A 23,643-nucleotide genomic window follows, 5' to 3' on the forward strand; every position below is an offset into this window, starting at 1 on the left:
GGAAACTCAGCCCAGTTCTGCTAGGTTTGCTCCCAAGCCTGTAAATATTAGGTTTAGGCAAAATGCCCCTGTGAGAAAACCCTGCATTTACCTGACCATCCACAGGGGGGAGCCCAGGAGAGTCTCAGAGCAGTGCAGGTACACTGAGAGCAGGGCGTGGCTCTCCCTCTGAAAAGCCAGCTGCTTTCCCTTCAGAATCAGAGAGGACAAGGAAGGGAAAAGGTCCTTAGCAGCCATCCAGTCCAGAGCAACTGAACAGCCTAGAACCCATGGAAGTGGATAATTTAGCTCCAGACCAGGGAGTTGAGGCCATGCCTCAGGAGGAAGAAATGGACATTGTTGAGCAGGTATTTCCAGACCAGGAAGCTATGGAAATAGGAGTTCCCTGTAAGGCCCATTGAGCTCTACAACTGAGTTTGTTTTGTGGGAAGTTTTTTTTATAGCTTTCCACTGCTGAACTGAACTGTTTTGAATGCTATCTTGGATGTTTGTATGAACAATTACCAGGGCTTGTGTTACAACCTGCAGCTTAGTGAGAAAGAGTTTTTGGATTTTTTTTTTTTTTTTTCTTTTTGCTCACAGAACTGCTGAGGCCCAATGTGTTATAAAGAACTATGGCTGGTGCTTTCCCAGTTTGTTTTGCTGGGGAAATTTTTTATTTTGAACTGCATGGTTTTTGTTTGAGCGCAGTAAAGCCCAGGAACTGAGAACTGTACTAAGAGGGAGAAGTTTGTCAAGACCTCGGGTGGGAATATTTGAATGTGTTGAATATTTGTATGAAGACAAACTTGACAGTTCTCCTTCCCCAGCTCAGGAGCAGTGAGCTGAGGGCCTCTTGAACTTTTCCTTTTTGCATTTGTGTGTTTGGTTGAAATAATGCAGTGAAAGTTATTACACTGTGCTCTGTAAAAATTAGCTCTCTTCTGAGCAAGCAAGGCCCAATGCTAGGGTCAGAGTAAGGCCTAGGCCCAGGTGAGGCCTAGCTTTAGAAAGCTGTGCTGCACTTGCTATATAGCACAGGGACTTTGTATATCCTGATCTGCTGACCAGGATTTTCACTTTGAGGGTTTTTTTTTCTTTTTTGTTTGTCATTCTGATTTTGGTTTCGTGGAATAAAGAACCCTGGATAGGAGTTTTGACTAATTACCTGGTTTCCTTTTGACTATTTTGTTTGATATTTTGCCTGTGGGGATTGTCTCCTTATTGAGCAGCATGCCAGCGCAGTTTTCCTGTGGTCCACTCAGGGCGTTATCCGCCTAGTCCAGGGCCCGGTGGCCACACCATCTACAACCAGATATTCAGTGCCAGTGCCCGGACTTGGCCCGGCATTGAATTTCCCGGCATAAAGGTGTCCTTATACTAAGGCACGTTAGCTGTTTTAGCTAACTCGTCCGTTATATTCTATGGATGCGTTGGCGCATGCTAATATTTAGCACCTGCTAAAACAGCTACCACACCTTAGTAAATGGACGCCAAAGCCAGTGGCTGACAAAAAAAACATGCTGAATGACACAGGCTGAATATCAGCCTCATAGTTTTCTGAGACCTTGTCTTTCATGTCACACTCTTTGTGCTACTCAACAACACTTACTACTTCTCCCTTCTACCCTCGGAACATAATAATTGCCATACTGGGACATTCCGAAAGTCCATCAAGCCCAGGATCCTGTTTCCAACCCAGGTTCCAAGTACCTGGTAGAAACTCAAACAGTAACAACATTCCAGAGCTCAGATTGTGATGTCATAAAGCCTCATTCCACCACTGCCTAAAAGCCAAACTCATCAGTGACGTCACAATGGATTGGTTATCCCATACTTGGCTCACATAAGGGTTGCCATACTAGGACAGAGCGAAGGTCCATCAAGCCCAGGATCCTGTTTCCAACTGAGGTCCCAAATACCTGGCAGAAACTCAAACAGTAACAACATTCCAGAGCTGAGATTGTGATGTCATAAAGCCTCATTCCACCACTGCCTAAAAGCCAAACTCATCAGTGACGTCACAATGGATTGGTTATCCCATACTTGGCTCACATAAGGGTTGCCATACTAGGACAGAGCGAAGGTCCATCAAGCCCAGGATCCTGTTTCCAACTGAGGTCCCAAATACCTGGCAGAAACTCAAACAGTAACAACATTCCAGAGCTGAGATTGTGATGTCATAAAGCCTCATTCCACCACTGCCTAAAAGCCAAACTCATCAGTGATGTCACAATGGATTGGTTATCCCACACTTGGCTCGCATAAGAGTTGCCATACTAGGACAGAGCGAAGGTCCATCAAGCCCAGTTTCCTATTTCTAACAGTGACCGACCCAGGTCCCAAGTACCTAGCTAGATCCCAAGTAGTAAAACAGATTTTATGCTGCGTATAAGAACATTGTCATTTTGATAATTATTTATGTTTCATTGTCATATTCCCTTCTTTATGGAACCCTCTTCAACTTGATTTATGGTCTGAACCTTTCCTTCAGAAATTTGAAAGCATTACTTAAAACTCACTCCTTCTCCAAGGTATTCACATCTGATATCCCCACTACTTAGATAAATCTGACCTGCTATTAATACTTGAACCACCACGACCCCTGTGCAGATTTCAGAGCTTGTTGTCGTCTAATCTATTTACTGCCTTTTTGAAGAAATTTACCCAAAGTGGTGTACATGAAGATCAATCAACAACATCAACAAAAATATTCAATTAACAGTACATATTATAGTATAATATGCTACTTACAATAGACAACATAGGGTGTAATAGAAGGTAGAACATTATATATAGATAAGATAGAGTAACAAGAGTTAGATAGAGCATAAAGGGACTAGCTTAAATAAAGCTGCATGTGGAGTCAGAAAGATACATGCATTACTGGATTTACCTATAAGTGAAATAAGCTACAGCTTTGGGCCTCAGAATCTGCAGGGACCTTACAGAAGTTCAGAATTGGGGGAGAGGGCTCTGAAATTTTTATGTGGCTTCTTATCAAACTTATTTAAATGTTCGAGATGTGGAATTACTTTCATCTGTACTTTTAAAATGGCTTCATTTGTAATGAATCTAGGTAATATTTTAAGCATAAATTTTCTGTTTTCAGGGTTATCAATGTTTTTATTTTGCAAACTAGTTCACTATTACGTATACTAATAAAAGTGATCCAAATTACTGACTTTCTCAGCATTATATACTGTATTTTTCGCTCCATAAGACGCAAATCAAGAATTGACCTCAGCCAATCACGGAGCGGCGCAGGACCAGGCAGGAAATGCAAAGGTCACACTCCTGTGTTGTGCATCGCTCTGCAATGAAAGGCAGCCATCCAGCAGGAGACCGTGCTAGACCACCGCCAGTTAAAAAGGTACCGGGGGAGGGGCTGTGGACTGCTTCAGGCTGTGGGTTGCTTTGGGCTTCCCAGCACCAGACCACCATACGCACCTACGTGTAGAGGAGGAAAAACCAAGAAAAAAAAATTCTGAACCAAATTTTTTTCCCTTGGTTTTTCCTTCTCTACAGAGGGGGTGTATCTTATGGCCAGGTGCGTCTTATAGAACAAAAAATATGGTGTACAAAAAAGACAATGAGGATAACATTGGAGAAATTGAACTGGAAACTGATGCCAAAGAAGAACCAGATATTTTAAAAGTCATAGCAGCAATTAAAGCTTTAATGAAAAACAAGTCACCTGGTATTGATGGAATTCCAAATGCAGGAGGAGGAGGGGGTAGTAGTGTCGGGGAATTTTGTGACGCGGTAGGAGGGAGTGGGCATCTCTCCTGCTTTCAGGGGTGGGTGTCGGGAGGTTGTGCAAAAGCGATGGGAGAAAGTGGCCTTCTCTCCTGCTGATCTTCAATTTTGTTTTGTTTTTTTAATATGCAGGTGTATTCTGTGCATGTGTTGATCACTACTACCAGCAACTCATCTCAAGTAAGTTTAGCGAGCCTATGTAAACATCCACTAACCTTATTTGCATGTAGGGTCTTTTTAGAATGACTCGCCTTTTTGAAATTGTTACAATAGTGACCTCGGTAGCAGCCTGTCGGATTTTACCATTAAGTTTTGAGAATCTTCCCATAAGCAGTGTTTAACACAGCTTAGTAAGAACCTCTTTTACTAAGCCATGGTAGAAGTTTCTACTGTGGCCCGGGGCACTGGTCGCTGTACATGAAAAAGGACATAGTATTATTCGAAAGGGTCAAGAGAAGAGCAACAAAAATGGTTAAGGGACTGGGGGAGTTGCCATACAAGAGGCTAGAGAAACTGGGCCTCTTCTCCCTTGAAAAGAGAAGACTGAGAGGGGACATGATCGAAACATTCAAGATATTGAAGGGAATTGACTTAGTAGAAAAAGAGAGATTGTTCACCCTCTCCAAGGTGAAGAGAACGAGAGGGCACTCGTTAAAGTTAGAAGGGAAAAGATTCTGTACAAACGTAAGGAAGTTCTTCACCCAGAGAGTGGTAGAAATCTAGAATGTAGTGCGGGGTGGGGGTAGGGGGTCGCCATGGTCAGGAGGGTTTGGGCTCCCTCCTGGCCCGATATTGTCGGGGAGTTGGGGAATCGGCGGGGCAAGAGGGCTTGGGCTCCTTTTTGCCCCGATCGTGTCGGGGAGTCGGCGGGGCAAGAGGGCTTGAGCTCCCTCTTGCCCCGATCGTGTCGGGGGTGCCGCGGTTGGCTGGGGCAAGAGGGCTTGAGCTCCCTCTTGCCCCGATCGTGTTGGGAGTCGGGGAGTCGGCGGTCCTTCGGGGTGGGGGTGCAGGTGCGTGCGAGCGGTCCTGCTTGGGGTGAATCGGACGTCGGGGGGGGGGAACTATGTAAAAAAAATTTTGTACAACGCGCTCACGCGTATAACGCGCAAGGGTGATTCAGGAGGCGTGACCTATAGTCCGGCATCCGATGTGGTTGTGCGGGTGGCAGAGCAGAGGAGAGAGTGAGTGTGCGGGCATAAAAAATACACAGCAGAAGCTGCCAGTTCCTGGCATAAAGTGTAGGCATAAAAATCGCAACAGAATCTGCTATCTGTACCCAGCCAGGCATTTATTGACTGACTTTTTCATTCTAATGCAGATTTCCAATAAACTACATCTTTTACTGCCAATATTGATCCCAAAATGTCCAGGAAAAGAAAAGTTGACGGTGAAGGCAAACAATTTAATGACAAATGGGAAAATGAATACATGTTTGTGCTTAGTGAGGGCAAACCAGTGTGTATATTGTGTTATGAGACAGTGTCGGTGATGAAAGAGTACAATATACGTCGTCATTTTGACACCAAACATAATGTTAAGTATGGCAAATATACTTTGGAAGAAAAGCATAAAATTGTTAAAGAACTAAAAGGCAAACTACAATCACAGCAGCAAATGTTTACAAAGGCTACAGCGAAAAATGATGCTGCAGTGAAAGCAAGCTTTATAGTGGCTGAAGAAATTGCCCGTACTTCAAGGTGTTTTTCAGAGGGTGCCTTTTTGAAGCAATGCATGCTAAAAGTGTGTGAGAAAGTATGCCCAGACCAGATACAGAGTTTTCAAACTGTCAGTTTGTCAAGAAACACCATTGCAGACAGAGTTCAAGAACTCTCAGGAAATCTAACATCACAGCTGGCCGAACAGGCATGCAGTTATCTCGCTTTTTCACTTGCTATCGATGAAAGCACAGACAACACTGATACAGCGCAGCTGTCCATCTTTATACGTGCTACGAAGACCGACCTCTCTGTCACTGAGGAACTTTTGGATGTAGCTGCCATGCATGGGACGACGACTGGTAGAGATATATTTGAGGCTGTGGAAAAATCTATAAATAATTTTAAATTACCCTGGGAAAAGTTGGTGGGGCTAACTACCAATGGCGCACCTTCAATGTGCGGAGAAAAGAAAGGCTTGGTTGGACTAATGAAGGAAAGAATGCAAAAAAGTCACTGCCACACACCCTTGATTACTTATCATTGCATTATCCACCAAGAGGCTATGTGTGGAAAAGTTCTGGACATGAATGACATAATGACCACAGTCATTAAAACTATTAACTTTATAAGGGCACGTGGCCTGAATCATCGCCAGTTCCAGCAGTTTTTACAGGAGGTGGGTGCAGAGCATGGAGACGTGCCATACCACACAGAAGTAAGATGGCTGAGCAAGAGCGCAGTCCTCAAAAGATTTTTTGAGCTCAGAGAACAAATTGCTCTTTTCATGGAAAGTAAAGGAAAGCCCTTGCCTGAACTGTCGGATCCCGCCTGGCTATGTGATTTTGCTATGATGTGTGACATATGCGAGCATCTCGCCCAACTGAATCTGAAGCTGTAGAGACGCAAACAAGTCATCACGAAGATGTCTGACATGATCACAGCATTCCAGCATAAACTTCAACTATGGAAGTCCCAACTGGAACAGGACAATCTTGCACACTTTCCCGTTTGTTTGAGTATCTCAACCACTATTTCTGGTACTTTTCCTTGCAGTCGGCTGGCTACCAAAGTTAGCCGTTTACTAAGTGAATTTGAGCGGCGCTTCTCTGACTTTAGAACACAGCACTCAGGCTTTGACATCTTTGCCAATCCTTTTACAGTTAATGTCAACAATGTGCCCCATCACCTTCAGATGGAGATAATCGAGCTTCAGTCTGACAGTGGCCTGAAATCAAGGTTTCAGGATGTTGAAATTGAGGACTTCTACCCTCTACTGCCCCCTGACTCAATGCCAGAGCTCCGACTTCATGCTGCCCGTATTCTATCCATGTTCGAGAGCACCTATCTTTGTGAACAGATGTTTTCAATAATGAATCTGAACAAAAACAAGCACAGATCACGCATTACCGATGACAACCTCCATGCTGTTTTGCGGGTTGCTACAGCCCAAGAAATAAAACCGAACATTGACTCATTGATACGGGGAAAACGGTTTCAGACATCTAGCCAGAAAACAAAACAATGAGCATTTTAGGTACATTCCAATATTACTGTTTTGCTTGATACCAATATTACTGTTTTGCTTGATAGCATGTGAGTTGGTTAACAGCACTGTTAAGGAAAAGATTGTTCCACTCATTTTAAATTCACATTTCTGGTTAACATTGTCAGTTTTTGACTGTTCAGTAAACCATTCGGCCCGCGATTTAGGCTGGATTTTAGATTTTGGCCCCTTCTCTGATTGAGTTCGACACCCCTGCATTAGAGCCTGGAGGAACTGGAACTCATATTGCAGCAGGGAAGGAGGAGGCTAAACCTATTGGGGAGTCTCCCTGTTCCTTTGGCGAGACCTGTGATGATTGACATGGAGGCGATTTGGAGTCATTTAGAAACTTTACATATGGTAGGCTCCCAATTTGTTGCCTCAGTTCACAATACTAATACTCAATTTAAAACTTTTGAAGAGAAATTCCAACAAAAATCTGATAGAATGGACAATTTAGAGAAATCAATGGCAGAAGTGAAGATTTCTATCAACTTACATCTGAAAGAAAAGTGTTTGCTTACTAGGAAAATAGAAAATTTGGAGAACGCAAATAGAAGCTTGAATTTGAGACTTTTAAACTTTCCTGACTCTAAATTTCAAATGCCTAGAGATTTATTTCATTCCTTTTGAAATTTCCTGAAAATAATATGCCACCGTTACAAAAGTTATATTACTTGAATCTTCCTAAAGAGGATAAAGAAAAAAGAGAAACAATACCAAGAGATTTGGATCTCACTGGTATGTTGGAGACATCTCAAGAAGAAATAATTACTAGAGCCACTTTATTGGCGACTTTTGTTTTTCTTCAAGATAAGGAGGCAATTCTACGTCTATTTTATAGGGCCGATAATGTGGAATTTCATGGATTCAAAATTTCAATATTTCCTGATGTATCGAAGTGGATGCAAGCCTGATGTAAGAAATTTCTGGCTTATCGTCAGTCTGTTCTGAGTATAGGAGCGACTTTTCAGTTACATTTTCCTTGCAAATGTTGCATTACTTATCAGAATAATAGATTTATTTTTTTTATGAACCTGATCAGTTGAATTTTTTTTCCTTGAGGGTAAAACAACTAAAAGAACTTCAGAGGCTTCCATGGAATCTCCCCAACCAGGCCATTAATTAATTGACTCCAGCTGTACTCTGTAATGTGATTTGATTTTGAATTATTTCCTGAAAACCAGCTTCCCTTGGAGGTGATGGATTCTCTGTTCTCATATTGTGGACTATGATTTTAGTTACTAATGTGGAATTATTTTATAATTTGATTTATTTGTTTCCTATTTCAATTGTTTATTTCTAGTTAATTGTTGTTTTACAAGTTGTAAAAGAATATAAATTAAAAAAATTACAGCAGCCCAACTACAGGTAGCAGCACTTAATACATTATTGGGCACTGCCTTTATAATCCCAAACCTTTGGATAGGGCTAAAATCATGATGAATCTTCTAACATTGGATGTAACAAACTATGGGCTCCTTTTTACTAAGCTGCGTTAGGGCTTTAACGCATGGAATAGCACGCGCTACATTGCCCTACGTGCTAGACCTTAACGCCAGCATTGAGCTGGCATTAGTTCTAGCCGCGTAGCGTGTGGTAATTTCCTGCGTGTGCTAAAAACGCTAGCGCGCCTTAGTAAAAGGAGCCCTGTGTATGAATTGTGGATGATGATGACGATGATGATAAAAGTTGCACAATATTGATTATATAAATTGCCAAATTGTAGAAACCAAGTTCTCCAGCCAAGTGAGATGAAAATGCCTGCAAGAATAATATTAGAAGAAATACAGTATTTTACAACCTCTAAAGAAATTGGTTATATTCCCATTCAAAGGCCATCCAAGCTGAGAACATAAAAAAAGAACATAAAATATCCTTGGAAGTTGTAACCAGACATTTTGGTCAGGCAATTTTCCATAGGCACTTGGCAACTCTCTTATTCCAGGAGAGCTTAGATCTATATAACACAGTTCACAAACATCCAGGCCACTAGACAGTGAACACAGTATAAAGATTAACATGGCTTCAAGATTTTGGACAGGATGTTAGGTAAAATGATACTTGTCAGTGTATTGTGGAAACATTCAAGAACTGGCAATGTCTGCAGCTGGGTACACTCACGAAGGAGATAGACATAAAGCCCTTCTTGGGACAGAATACAGGAACAAAGATACATATAGATATATTTTTTTATAATTCTTAATTTTCAAAACTTCAACAGTGCAATACAACAAATGTAACGTAAAATGATACAACAAAAGCACATTCAACTTTTACATGTTCATAATCAACCATTCCCCCCATCCAATAATCATTCAATAAAACACAAAAACATATATTACCATAAAAACCGTACCCTATTCTGAATATTGATATCTTCCCACCCATTCCAAGTGTGAATATTCAAAAATCAATTTATGACATAAATAACCCCTTCCCACCACTGTTCCCTCTAAGCTGTGCGCTTGTGCGAACGCACACAACTTGCCAAACCCACGCACACAAATTAAAATAGCGCGCACAAAAAAATAAATTTTTGCTTAAAATGATTTTCACTGCTAAAATGAAATGTTGCAGAAGACCAGCTGTTCCGATTTCCCATTTATCACATTTATTGAAGCGCTAAAATATAAATTTTAAGTCATTCATGTGATTCCGTTATCTTTGGCAATTGAACTTGACACATCACATGCCCCATAGGGCCATAGGATATGAAACACTTCCAATTCTTTGGCTACCTGAAGTTCCACCATATTGTTTATTTCGTGGAATCGTAGTGTGCAGCGTGGTACTGCGGTTGTATAACTGTATTCGTTTATTAAATTGCAACCAGATATAACTCTTAAAATGTCTAAACTGCGAATGGTGAAAAGTGTAAAACGTAAGAGAGCTGCAACAGCTTTTAAGTCTGAATGGCTTGAAGAAATTGTTGAAATGGAGATACCGGAATCTCGAAATACAATGCGTGTTCGACTGTGTGAAATATTTACCTATGACGAAGACGATGGCGTTGTGTGTTGTTATTGTCAAGATGCCAAAGCAACTGGAAAATTCTCTACTGGAAAAATATGGGATGATGTTTGGAAACTGGACTTTCTGAAACGCCATCTATCAAGTAAATCTCATACCAACATTATTAGGAAACTCAGAAGTAAAAATCTGAATTTAAGAGGGGGACTGGTCAACATGTTGCTTGAAAGCCCAACCAAAAAATAAAACAGGCAAATTAGTAATGAACGGAAGCGTTCCAGTCCTGATGAAATTAAGGTTCTTGTTGACAGTGTTGTGCTGGCCATTAAGATGAATATTTCAATGCTCTCTATTCAAGAGAGTACGGTACAGGGATTCAAACAGGGATTGGACGGATTCCTGAGGGATAAAGGGATCGTGGGATACTGAGAGAGGTGCTGGGATGTAACATAGGTATAGAAAGCTAACCAGGTAATAAGTATAGAAACCCAACCAGCTCATGCATGTGCAAGACCGAAGGGTTAGGACTTCGATGGGAAGATAGGATTCAATGGGAAACCAAGGTGGCAAGGGGGCCCCTTCTAGTGATTCAGACAGGTCGTGACCTGTTTGGGCCGCCGCGGGAGCGGACTGCTGGGCAGGATGGACCTATGGTCTGACCCGGCGGAGGCACTGCTTATGTTCTTATGTTCTTATATCAATGAGCACATGGCAAAGTATGTTAGTATACCTGATAGCTGGAGAAGCAAAAACTATGCGTTTGAATTTCTTGGAATTATCAATGGCTTCGTGCAAGATGATCATATGGCAGACATTAAATTAGCAACGTATCACGTTAACTGTTGATGAACGCACAGACATTTCTGTCAACAAGTACTTAATACTCTACTTTAAGTATCGGCCAGTCAATTCAAATGAGTATAGGACATCATTTGGTGGGATGCTACAGTTAGAAGCATGTGATGGTACATCAATAGTAACAGCAATTAGGGAATTTTATAGGAAATATGAACTTGACCTGAATAAAATGGTTATGTTCACCTCTGATGGTGCCTCTGTTATATTGGGCAAAATAGATGGTGTTGCAGCACAGCTGAGAAAAGACATTCCACATTTAGTGCAGCAACATTGTGTTGCACATCGGAAAGATTTGGGACTTTCTGATTCCTGGAAAGAAGTATAATTGATGAAAGAAGTAGAAACTGTAATGAGAACTGTGTACACGGTGTTCTGTCAGTCTTCTACTAAACGATGAAAATCTCAAGAAATAGCAGATGCATCTGAATGTGAATCAATTGCTTTCAGACCTCTGAATGTAGTGCGCTGGTTATCTAGACACTTTGCACTTAAAGCAATTATTCGAAATTATGATCCCCTGTTAAAATATTTTGAAGAAGACAAAGATAATGATCCTATTGCAAAGTACTGCTATAAGAAGCTGAACAGTGAACAATTTCGTATTACACTTAAAGTTTTGAATGATGTCTTATCAGAACTGGCTTCCTTAACCATGGCATTTCAAAAATGTAGTTTGACACCATTGGAAGCTTATCATCTTGCACAGGGTAAATTGAACAAACTTCGAATGCAATACTTAGGTGACAAGGTTAAGTGGAGTGATAAAGTCAACAGTCTTCTTGATAATAGGATGAGGTCTGGAGAAAAAGTTTCAGTGGATACTAATTCCATATTAACCTTCATCAACATTCTATGTTTGCATCTGGGTGAAAGATTTACTGAAAATGAAGTTGAGGAATGGTCTGCTTTTGACTGTACAGCAATATCACAATGCGACTTTGACTTCGGAAATGGACATATCAGATCTCTTTGTTTAAAGTATAAACAATTTCTTCCGGAGGAAAGTGTTATTATTCAGCAATACAATGACTTTAAATTCCTTGTTGCAGAAAAAATCAAAAGCAATCTGATAAACAGCTTTCCAGATATGACGAAATTTGCATTTCAGAATGATCAATTTGCAGATTTAGCAAAATTGATGGACATTGGTTCCACATTCTTAGCATCTAGTTCAGATTGTGAGCGTGGTTTTAGTCTAATGAACAATTTGAAGACTAAACAAAGGAATCGTTTACATTTAGAGCATTTGGAAATGCTGATGCGTGTTAAGAGTCACCTTCAAGACGGAGGCTTAACAGATCTTGACAAAATTTATTTGGACTGGATAAATATGAAAGATCGCAGGGAAAAACTTTGAAAACTAAATTGCAGTTATTTTCTAAATTTTAAGTATAAAGTAGTTATGGGCAGGTCTTTGGGTTTAGTCTGAATTAACGAAAACACAATGTAATTTTAGTTACACTATATGTAACATAAAGTCTCATTTCAATAAATATAAATTATGTTTCATTGAGCGCTACCTATAAATATTATGTTACTATGTATTTATAGGTAGCGCTCAATGAAACATAATTTATTTTTATTGAAATGAGACTTTATGTTACATAAAGTGTAACTGTTGCAACCTAAGGGGTGGGATACACTATAGCCCTCCCCACAATATCTTCTATATTACAACTGTTTATTAACAAAAGTCTTCAGGCCCTCAGAGGTGCCACCAGATGCTCAATTATGTCTCATAGCATCTGGCTTTATGCCCCCTATCGTCATCGGGTCTCTTTAGTTTTTTTAAAGTTTTTTTTGTGCAATGCTATATTTTCGTGTTAATTCAATAAATAGTTGATAAAAGTTAGAACTTATCTTGGGTGGTTCAGCCAAGAGGGATAGAGTCTGTGTGTGCCCTGAGGAAACCCGAATAGGGTGAAACATGTTGGCAGTACTCTATCCCTCTTGGCTGAACCACCCAAGATAAGTTCTAACTTTTATCAACTATTTATTGAATTAACACGAAAATATAGCATTGCACAAAAAAAAACTTTAAAAAAACTAAAGAGACCCGATGACGATAGGGGGCATAAAGCCAGTTGCTATGAGACATAATTGAGCATCTGGTGGTACCTCAGAGGGCCTGAAGACTTTTGTTAATAAACAGTTGTAATATAGAAGATATTGTGGGGAGGGCTATAGTGTATCCCACCCCTTAGGTTGCAACAGTACGCATTCTTCTATAAATATTTTCCATCTATAAGCCTATATACTAATACATAAAGTGTAACTAACATAAAGTGTAACTAAAATTACATTGTGTTTTCGTTAATTCAGCCTAAACCCAAAGACCTGCCCATAACTGAACTCCGGGCCCTCTGGCTATCATTTTTATAGTGCACACAAATTTAGTTTTTCTTTAAAATGCGCACAGATGAAATTTTTTGCACACACAGCCTATGAAAAATTAGAGGGAACATTGCCTCCCACCCTTCCCTGGATATGTACCAAAGTAAACAAAAGACTGACTCACAGTCAACAATCAATTATAATGAGGTAACATATGATGCCAATGGGCCCCATATCAATTTAGATATATTACCTTGCCCCAAATTTTCAGCATTTATTCTTTCAAATCTATAACTAGAGCAAAGACTTGCCCACCAGAACGAAAAATTTAAACGATCACAGTTCTTCCAGTTTCGAGTGATCATCTTGATGGCTATCCAGTCATTATAAGGAAAAGACGACCTTTATATTGATCTATAAGGGGCTTAACGTAATATTGTACCACAAATGACTGCCTCATACTAAAATATATTTGAACTAACAGTAGCATATGAGCGTTGGAGTTCTTACCGCCACGGCCGGCGCTAAAAACGCTAGCACAGCTTTGTAAAGGAAGAGGGATAGTGAAAGTGTTTATATATTTCCAGCTGTAGTTTTACATCCAAAACACTGGATTGTAAAAGGTATGTAACTTAACTGTATAATAGCTATGATCGTATAGGAGATGTGTGTATATTCCCACTCATATCATTTCATTTTTGCAGATCGAATACCATAGAGCAGAAGTGCCCAATACGTTGATCGCGATCGACCGGTCGATCGCAGAGGCAACGCGAGTTGATCGCGGAGCCATGCAGTTTCCCTTCTTTTTTTTTTCCCCCTTCCTGACCAGCGTGCAATTAATTTGCCCTGTGGAGAACGCCGGCCAATCATAATTCCCTTTTTTCCCCTCCTGACTGGCGTCCAATTAATCCACCTCTTGGAGAACGCTGGCCAATCAGAGAGCTGGTAGGGTGGGGTTAGAAGGTCAGCGGGGGATGGAGCTTAGCACCGTACTACTCAAGCCAGAAGAGGTACAAATTGGATATCAGAGGACCGGTGGTGTACCAAGGTGGGGGCGGTCTGCCCTAGTTGTATGCCCTAGGAAGGTGCCCAGCCAGCCCACCGGGTCTGGAACCACCCTCCCTGCTGTGCCGCTGCTGTTTTCCAGGACCAGCAGCAGCGGCAGTAAACTTTAAATTGAGTCATCGTGGGACCTTTCTGCACCTCCCCACGGCTGCCGGTCCACCCCTTCCCCCCCCCCCCCGACATCACTTCCTTATTGGAGCAGCCGTGAGGAGGTACAGCAAGGTCCCGCAAAAACTACCGTACGTTTAAGTTTACAGCACCGTGTGTCTCTTTTCTTACAGGAGCTGGGGTTCAATGAAATAAATGAATCGCCCCTGTGTGGTTTTTCAGGTTGCAGCACTATGAGACTGGTGTTCGCTGCCCACATAACTCACTCCTGAGCCAGGGTTCAAGGATGAGCCCACAGTCATTAAAATATCAACATAATAATAAACTTACTATCGGCCGGGTTAGTTTTTCAGCTGGAGCTTGCTGTGATCTCACGGCCGTGTGTCAATTCGAAGGTTGCAGCCTGCAGCACTTTAAAACTGGCCAAGGTGACTTTATAAAACTCTTTAAGTGCTGCAGCCTACAAAATCACCCACACGGCCCAGACAACAAGGGTTTGCCACCAAGTGCTCAAGCGGAGGAACAAAAAGCGCCGCCCTACTCCTGACAACAGCCCGGTGAGGTGAAATGTGGCCATGTAGAGCATTTGCTTTAAATAAATTGTGTTTTGCACATTTGCTACTTCTGCTGTGTGCATTACAGCAGTCACAGTGCCCTGCATTTATTATTTTTTTTTTTTAAAGCAGTGCTGGGATTTAGAAAAGAACCCATTGCTCGCTGATCTTCCAGTAATGGGATCTGAATGCAGAGAGAAAAGCTTGAGCCTTACTCTGAAAACAGATGGGACTAGCAGCAGAGAGAGAGAGAGAGAGACGAGGAAGAAACTGTAAAAAAAGAGTGGCAACCAGGAGAAGAGAGAGGGCAGCTCAGCTTTCCCACTACAGCAGTAGCTAGCCTAGTTTTAAACTAGCTGATCAGGTTATGCTTGAGAGCTTCAGAGGGGTCTGGCAGATCCTCAGCTCATAATTAGAACCTTGCATAATATGGGCCACTGGCATGGCTGAACCATTGATGGTACTCCCTATAAATGGGAGCCTCCTGCCTTCAGTTTGCACTTGCATTGCTTCACTGGTTCACAGCTGCAGAGTCAGCGGAGCCCAGATAAGCAAGCATCCAGATGATAGTTTTGGGCTAGTGGAAGCTAGAACTCGGATTTAGCCGGAACAGGGCAGGCGTGGCACAGTAAAGAAGTGAGGCTGAAAATCCAAAGCAGTATGTGGCCGAGCTGAGAAACAGCAACAAGGCAGAGTATCATGTATACTACAGGAGCTGTTACGCTGTGGTGAGTGCTAAAAACCGTGCTACGATTTTGTAAAAAGGAGGGGGGGGGGTAGTTTGTGATTGTGTGTTCCATACTGGGCGAAGGTGTTTTCTGTGTTCTGTGTGTACAAAAGACATGGTTCTCTGTTAGCATTGACTGTGTAGGATCAATCTGTACTAGTCTGGCTTATTTAGCTTTAGAATGGGTTTATTGATGTTCTACTTCTCACTGCAGTATGTAAGATGTTGCCTTTTCCTTCTTGTGCGATTTGTGGCTTGTTACTAAAAATCATGCTTTTCATATAGATGAGATAGGGGGTCAAAAACTGATGAGCCCCGGGTGTCACATATGCTAGGTACGTCACTGCAGAGGACTGGATTAGAATCTGCATTCTAGCCCTGTTTCATGCTGTTATGTAAGGTAAACAATATATATTTAAAATATAAAGTACACGTGGAGGGGCATAATTGAAAGGGACGTCTAAGTCCGTTTTCGTCTAAGTCGCAAGTCGTCCAAAGTAAAAAAAAAAAAAAAAAACAGCCTAGGACACATTTTCAAAAAATACTTCCAAAATTTTATTTTCTTTCCAAAATCGTCTAATTATACGTCCTGCAGATCTGATCGGCCAAGTCGCTAAATCGTCCATCTTTATACCACATTTCCGTCCAACTTTTCGTCCAAGTCAAAAATGCCCAGAACAAGCCCTTTTGGGTGTGGGAGGGGTCTGCAAAGTGATGGACTGAACACCCAGACATGGCACCTAAATAGTGGGGTATCTCACTGCTTTGAACGTCACAAAAAGGGTGCCATAGCTTCTCCTCAGTACAGCTCCCTTATAGGTTACGGTGAGCCCCCCAAACCACCTCCAGAATCCATTAGACCCACTTATCTACCACCCCAATAGCCCTTATGGCTGCAGGAGCCACTTATATGCCAGTAAAAAAGGGTTTTGGGGGTGTACAGGGGAATGCACATGGTTAAGTATCAATGCAGTGATTACAGGGGCTTTTATGGGCATGGGTCCTCCTCTCCATGGATCCCTAACCCACCCCTCTGTGCTGGACGACTAGGCTTTCCTATGCCAGGCTGCCAGGTGATAATGGTCTGGAGGCTGAATTTTAAAGGTGTGATTAATATTTTATTGTCGGTAATCACTGGGGTAGTGTGTGGGGATCTGTTTTATGTGTTTCAATGCTTATCTGGTGACTTTAGGTGGTTTTTTGTGACTTGGACCATATTTTACATGGTCTAAGTCACAACGTCCAAGTTCCGTCGATCCTGGGTTGTATAACTTTTGGTTATACATGCTATACGACGTCCCGCCCAACAACCACCCTCGACACTCCTCCTGAAACGCCCCATTTAGTTTTGGTCGTTCAGTGGCACTATGAAGGACTAGGTCATTTTTAAATACGTCCAAAACCCCGTTTTATTATCGGCACTTGGACGTTTTAGACTTATGATCGTCCAAGTGCCGACTTCGGCTGGTTTTTGGACATTTTTCTCTTTCGATTATGAGCCCCTTGGTATATATATATATGTTTAACATTTTTATTGTTGGTACATCATTTTGACTTGGTCATTTTAAAAGTAGCTTGCAAGCCAATAAAGTGTGGGCACCCCTGCCATAGAGGTTACGGCTACTTCAAGATGGATCTGCTTGAATCATCCCGACGTAGTCGGTGACGCGTCAAAAACCGCGCGAGACAATCATGCACAGACAAAGCCGGGCTGACAATCGCACGCAGGACATCAGCGCACTGGATTTAAACTCAATTTGAAAGCGCTCTGAGGGTGCTCCTAACTTAGTAGTGTTGGCGCTGCCGTTGGGGGAGAGGGTTGGGGGGGGAACCCCCCCACACATACACAATACAGAGGACACTGAACTTTTTCCCTAAAAAATAGGGAAAAAGCCTGTTTCCTCTATAATGGGGGGGGGGTCCCCCCACAATCCCCCCCCCCCCAATGGCAGCACCAACACTACTAAGTTAAGTGTGGTGGTTCCCCCCCCCCAAAAAAAAAAAAAAAAATCCCCTCGGAGCCCTTTCAAAATGAGTTTAAATCCGGCACGCTGATGTCCTGCAAGTGATTGTCAGCCTGGCTTTGTCTGTGCGCGATTGTTTCGCATGGTTTTAACAATGAACCATGTAGTTTGCTATATTTGTATGGAGTACGCACTGAAAGCAAGTAGGAAACTTATTTCTAAGTTTGTAAAAAGAGCATATGTAGGTTATTTTGATGTCAAGCTTGGAGATCAAGATAAGCCATGGGCTCCTCACACTGTAAGCAAAACATGTACAGAGCATTTACGCCAGGGACAAATGGAAAGAGAAACTGCCTGAAATTTGGAGTACAAATGGACTATTTTTGTATTGTTAATATCATAGGCATCAATCAAAATAATCATGGAGACCCTGTTCTGCACTTAAATCTTGTACCCGTTCCACCTTTCCATGAACTACGACAGCTCTGAGAGGATGTTGTCTTGCATGTTTTTATATCGCACAAGATAAAGAAAGTGGGGACACAGTGACAGTGATTCCCAAATAACTTCACATAGTGAATGTTTTGACCAGACTGAATTGAGTGATCTGATCGGGGATTTAAATCTTTCCAAGGAGTCTTCTGAATTGCTTGCCTTCAGACTAAAGGAAAAGAATGTACTTCAGCCTGGAATAAAAATTACATTTTAACGAAGGAAATAAAAGGACTTATTGCCATTCTTTACTGAAGACAATAGTTAGTATTCTGCAATGACCAGAAACCTTCTGAAGAAAATAGGTCTTTCAGAATATAACCCAAATGAGTGGCGTCTTTTCATTAACAGTTCAAAACGTAGTTTGAAATGTGTTCTTTCAAATATCGGCAACAATTAGGGTTCTGTTCCAATCGGTCACTCCACCAGGATGAAAGAAGAGTACAAGGTCATCTCTTTAGTCTTGGAAAAGATAAATTACCAGGAACATCAATGGGTGATTTGTGTTGACTTGAAGATGGTTCATTTTCTTCTTTGTCAACAAAGTAATTACACAAAGTAATTACCATGGTAATTGTGCAGCATTTTGAAAAATCACCTGGGAATACCACAGTAATGGCGGACTGTTCTGTGGTAGTGCCGTGGGAATGGGGACCATTATTACGGCATTCCCGCAGTAATGTGGAAGCCCTCCCAGAGCCCCATGATTATCTGCTGTGCTCCCATGGTCCTGTTTCTCTTCAAGTTGAATGGGTCCCCGACAGCAGTAGCAATTCCAACATGCTGCCTGCCACTGACCCAGAAGCTTCCCCTATGCCACAAATTTGCTGTTTCTGAAGGAAGAATATGCCTTATTTAAGCAAATGCACCTCTTTACACAGAGGGGTGGAGTTAAGAAAGAGCACCAAACTGTAGAGACTGGTATGTGTGGCAGCGGCCAAAAAAGCAAACAAGATGCTAGGAATTATTTTAAAAGGGATGGTTAACAAGACTAAGAATATTATAATAACCTCTGTATTGCTCTATGGTGCAAACTCACCTAGAGTATTGCATTCAATTCTGGTCTCCTTATCTTAAGAAAGATATAGTGGCACTAGAAAAGGTTCAAAGAAAAGCAACCAAGATGATAAAGGGGATGGGACACCTCTCATATGAGGAAAGACTAAACTGGTTAGGGCTCTTCAGCTTGGAAAAGAGACAGCTGAGGGAAGATATGATTGAGTTCTACAAAATCCTGAGTGGAGTAGAATGGGTACAAGTGGTTCGATTTTTCACTTCGTCAAAAATTACAAAGACTAGGGGACACAAGATGAAGTTACAGGGAAACCAATAGGAGGAAATATTTTTAACTCAGAAAATAGTTAAGCTTTGGAATGAATTGCCTGAGGTTGTGGGTGACTCCCCCAAGAAATCCCTATGTTAATGGTGTCCCGTATTATTTCTATTGCTTCTTGTTGTGGTATGTTTGTATAACCCTGGATAACATCTTTTTTTTTATACAGTAGTTTTAAGTACAGTGGTACCTTGGTTTACGAGCATAATTCATTCCAGAAGCATGCTCGTAAACCAAAATACTCGTATATCAAAGCAAGTTTCCCAATAGGAACTAAGGGAAACTTGCTTAATACGTTCCCACTCACTCCCACCCCCCCGATGCCAGCGAGAACTGGCATTGCTCCCCCCGAAGGCCCCCCTCATGATCCGCCCCCCCCCCTCTCGATCTGGCACCCTCCCCCCGCGATCCGACATCCCTCCGCTCGCGTCGCAACCCCCCCTCTGCCATGATCTGAAATCCCCCAGCACCCACCCGAACACGCTGCTTACCCCCATCTGGCCACCGGCACCAACGCACAGGACATTCAAGTTTCAAGTTTATTGAGATTTTGATTTAAACGCAATATCAAATATTTTCAATGCGTATAATAAAGATAAATTTGGGGAAATAAATAAAACCATTTAAGCAATAAACATACAAACATATCCATAAATAATTAAAGATACATAAGGAGTACAAGGATAAACTACATCTGTTTAAAATAAAAAAAGAAAAGAAAAACATTTAGGGAAGAACATCAGGAAGGGTTAAAAACGGTGTCAGTGTCCGAAGATCTGCGTCCTCTTCTTTGCTGGGCCTTGAGCATCTGCGCATGCTCAAGGCCTTCGAGTTCACGCTCTCTCCAAGATTATTATAGGTGTGTCTTATGTGCCCACTCCTGCTGCCAAGCAACCCCACTCCCCCCAGCAGCAGGAAGGATGCCAGCTTCCTCCTGACACTGCCATAAAGCAACCCCCAACACCCCCCAGCAGTAGGATGGATGCCCACTCTCCTCCCGCTGCCATTGTGCCCCCAGCGACCACCCACCCCACTAGCTTGCTCATGACTTCCTCCAGCCAGCAGGCCCGCCACTTCAAAATGGTGGGCCTTCACCTCCCTGGTGCATCCTGTGATGGGCCGGGGAGGGGCCTAAGGCTCTGATTGGTCCAGGTTGCTTAAGGACCCTCCTATTGGAGAAGCCTTAGGCATATAGGCCAATCAGAGCCTTAGGCTCTTCCTCGGATGCACTGGGGAGGGGCCTAAGTCTCTGATTGGCCCAGGCGCCCAGTGGCGTGCCAAGGGGGGGGTGGCGGTCAGCCCCAGGTGCACGCTCCAAGGGGGTGCACAGCCGGCCGGGTCCGGAAGCTTCCGCGCAGCTGAAAACGGCACCTCAGCGCGGCTGCCGTATTTATTCCAGAGCAGAGTCAGTAGCCGCGCTGAAGTGCACGAAGGTCCCACGATGATTACTTTTGCTGCCGCTGCTTCGGAAAAGGTAAGTGACGTCGGAGGGGGTTGGACCGGCAGCCGCAGTCATCGCAGGACCTTGTCTTTGCTGGCCCAGCCCCCCTCCGACGTTGCTTACCTCTTCCGAAGCAGCAGTAGCAAAATTAATCATCGTGGGACCTTGCTGATTTCGATGGAGAGAGAAAGAAGCATAGCAAGGTGGTGGAAGGAGAAAAAGGGGGTCAGGGTGGTATGGAAGTGTGGTGAAGGGTGAGAAAGGGGGTCAGGGTGGTACTGAAGTGTGGTGAAGGGTGAGAAAGGAGGTCAGGGTGGTATGAAAGTGTGGTGAAGGGTGAAAAAAGGGGTCAGGGTGGTATGGAAGCGTGGTGAAGGGTGAGAAAGGGGGTCAGGGTGGTATGAAAGCATGGTGAAGGGTGAGAAAGGGGGTCAGGGTGGTATGAAAGCATGGTGAAGGGTAAGACAGGGGGTCAGGGTGGTATTGAAATGTGGTGAAGGGTGAGAAAGGGGGTCAGGGTGGTATGGAAGCATGGTGAAGGGTGAGAAAGGGGGCAGATGCTGATGGAAGTGGGGGGAAGGGAGAGGAGAGAGTGATATGCCAGACCATGGGGTGTGGAAGAGATGGAAGGGGGAGGCATAAAGTTTCTGGAAAGTGAATAGAAGGAGAGAAGATGCCACATAGAAGGGGCAGAGAGAGGGTAGACCGTGGATGAAAGGGAGTGACAAGAAGATGAAGAAAGCAGAAACCAGAGAAGACAAGGTAGAAAAAAATTCTATTCTTTTTTTTTTTTTTTTGCTTTAGGGGAGATGCATTGCTGTTTCTGTGGTCTTGCTTTGTATGCAGAGTCCAGCTTCTTGGTGCTTCAGTTTAATCTTTGTCTATGTATTTTTATTCTATCTCCCCATTTACAAAACTGTAGAGCGTTTTTTAGCATTGGCATCTGAGCTGTTACCGCCATGGCTAAAAACCACACTAAAGTTTTGTAAAAGGCAACATGGATTCACCTGAGGCAGGTTTTGGCAAACAAAACTGATCAATTTCTTTGACTGGGTGACCAGAGAATTAGATAGAGGGAGTGTACTAGATATGGCGTATTTAGATTTTAGCAAAGCCTTTAAGAGAATGTTACATACAGGTGTCTAATAAATAAACTGAGTGCCCTTGGGATGTGCCCAAAATGATGGCCTGGGTCAGGACCTGGATGAGTGAAAGACGACAGAAGGTAGTGGTCAATGGAATTGCTCTGAGGAAAGGGATGTTACCAGTGGTGTGCCTCAAGGTTTGGTTCTTGGGCCTGTTCTTTTTAACATTTTTCTAAGCAATACTGCTGAAAGACTGTCAGGTAAAATGTATCTCTTTGCAGATGATACCAAAATCTGCAATAGTGTATCTTCAAAAAAAAATAAAATTTAAAAAATGGGGCCACTGTTTCTCACGGAGGATTCCTCAGGGGTATGTCCTGTGAATGCTGATTTTTTTTTTTTTTTTTAACAACAAAAAAACATAACAACCTATTGTGTGAAGAACCTCTGCAAATGTAACATTTATCATTGCAGCGTTTCTGCACTTACTTGTTTGTTAAAGTCCTTTCACTTTCCTTGAAAATGGCACTTATTCAGTCAGACGCGTTCAGTATAAACGAATGTCAGCTACGTCATTGATATCTCAGCCAACAGTAAGACTTGCATTTGCAACATCAAATGTGTTTTAAAAAAAAATCAATTTGCTTAATGTGTCCTTAAAGAAATACTCCCAATCAATGTATGCATTCAAATCATGTGGCTCAATGGTGTTTAATTTAACCCTTTTATTGGCAGATGGTGAAAACTGCTGCTTTATGTGACTTGATGTTGAACGAGAGCAACAGTTCCAAGTAACAGGCATTTGGAGATGCAGATCTCCCATAAGAGCCAGAGAAACCTGTTTCTTCTGAGCAACTATGCCAAATAAAAGGTTAAATATCCATTCCGTCTTCCATTGCTGATTGCGATCTACCCCCCTCCCCCCAAGGATGAGCAGACACTGACTGTCAATTGCAGTGTCATAAATCTTCACGTTTATGATCTAATGACATGCAGTGTTCTACAAGGTTCTTTTAAAACTTTCTGATGTCAATTAGATTTATGTAGCAACATGGGTTTTAAACATTTCGATGGTCATCCCTATGCATACTGTAATTTTAGAACAGGGACAAAGGATAACATAAGTGAGAAAATCCATTTCACAGTTGGAAAATACATTTCTTTTGATCATTAGGATTTAGAAATTCTTTTATTTCCAATGTGTTGTCACAAATACTACAGTCTCCAAACTTAGGGCTCCTTTTACACTAAGGTGCGTTTATAGCGCACGCAGGATATTACCATGCGCTAGAACTAACGCCAGCTCAATGCTGACATTAGCGTCTAGCACGCGCGGTAATGTAGCACGCGCTATTCCACGCGATAATGCCCTAATGCAGCTTCGTAAAAGGAGCCCTTAGAATGCCCAAATGTACCAATTTTTTTTTCCTATTGTTATCCCAAAGTGCCGCTGGACATAAGATTTCTTTCAAATTTTTGCTCCTTGAAAATGTTATTCTCAAAAACTATCTTTGAAGTAGAGATGTGACTTAGCAATGTCCCATCTGCTCTTCAAAATCTTTGACACTTTTGTCCCTTGTGCTGAATACTTAGTAACTCAGGTCTGGACGTTTTCTTCTGAAATATGCATGTTTATTTGCCTTGTTTAAAATTTCTTTTGGATAACCTCTCTCATTCAGTTTTAATTTAAATATTTTTGCTTGCTTCATAAAGGATTGAATATCTGTGCAATTTTGTCTAATCCTATGCATTTGAGAATAAGGTAAA

The 23,643-nt window shown here is 42.2% G+C and overlaps 1 long non-coding RNA gene across 2 annotated transcripts; it reads left to right on the forward strand.

Annotated features, from left to right (window-relative positions):
• Window positions 1–201: 201 nt before the first annotated feature.
• LOC117356484 lies at window positions 202–23,177 on the forward strand. 2 transcript variants are annotated; one of them, XR_004538648.1, is made up of 4 exons: window positions 202–347; window positions 3,203–3,352; window positions 3,871–3,918; window positions 22,612–23,177. It is a non-coding gene; the product is annotated as an uncharacterized LOC117356484 (long non-coding RNA). The 2 variants fall into 2 exon arrangements; XR_004538647.1 differs by lacking the exon at window positions 22,612–23,177 and adding an exon at window positions 14,454–14,907.
• The last annotated feature ends 466 nt before the right edge of the window (window positions 23,178–23,643 follow it).

This window comes from Geotrypetes seraphini, chromosome 3, assembly GCF_902459505.1.
Source record: "Geotrypetes seraphini chromosome 3, aGeoSer1.1, whole genome shotgun sequence".
In the NCBI taxonomy this organism is placed as follows: domain Eukaryota; kingdom Metazoa; phylum Chordata; class Amphibia; order Gymnophiona; family Dermophiidae; genus Geotrypetes; species Geotrypetes seraphini.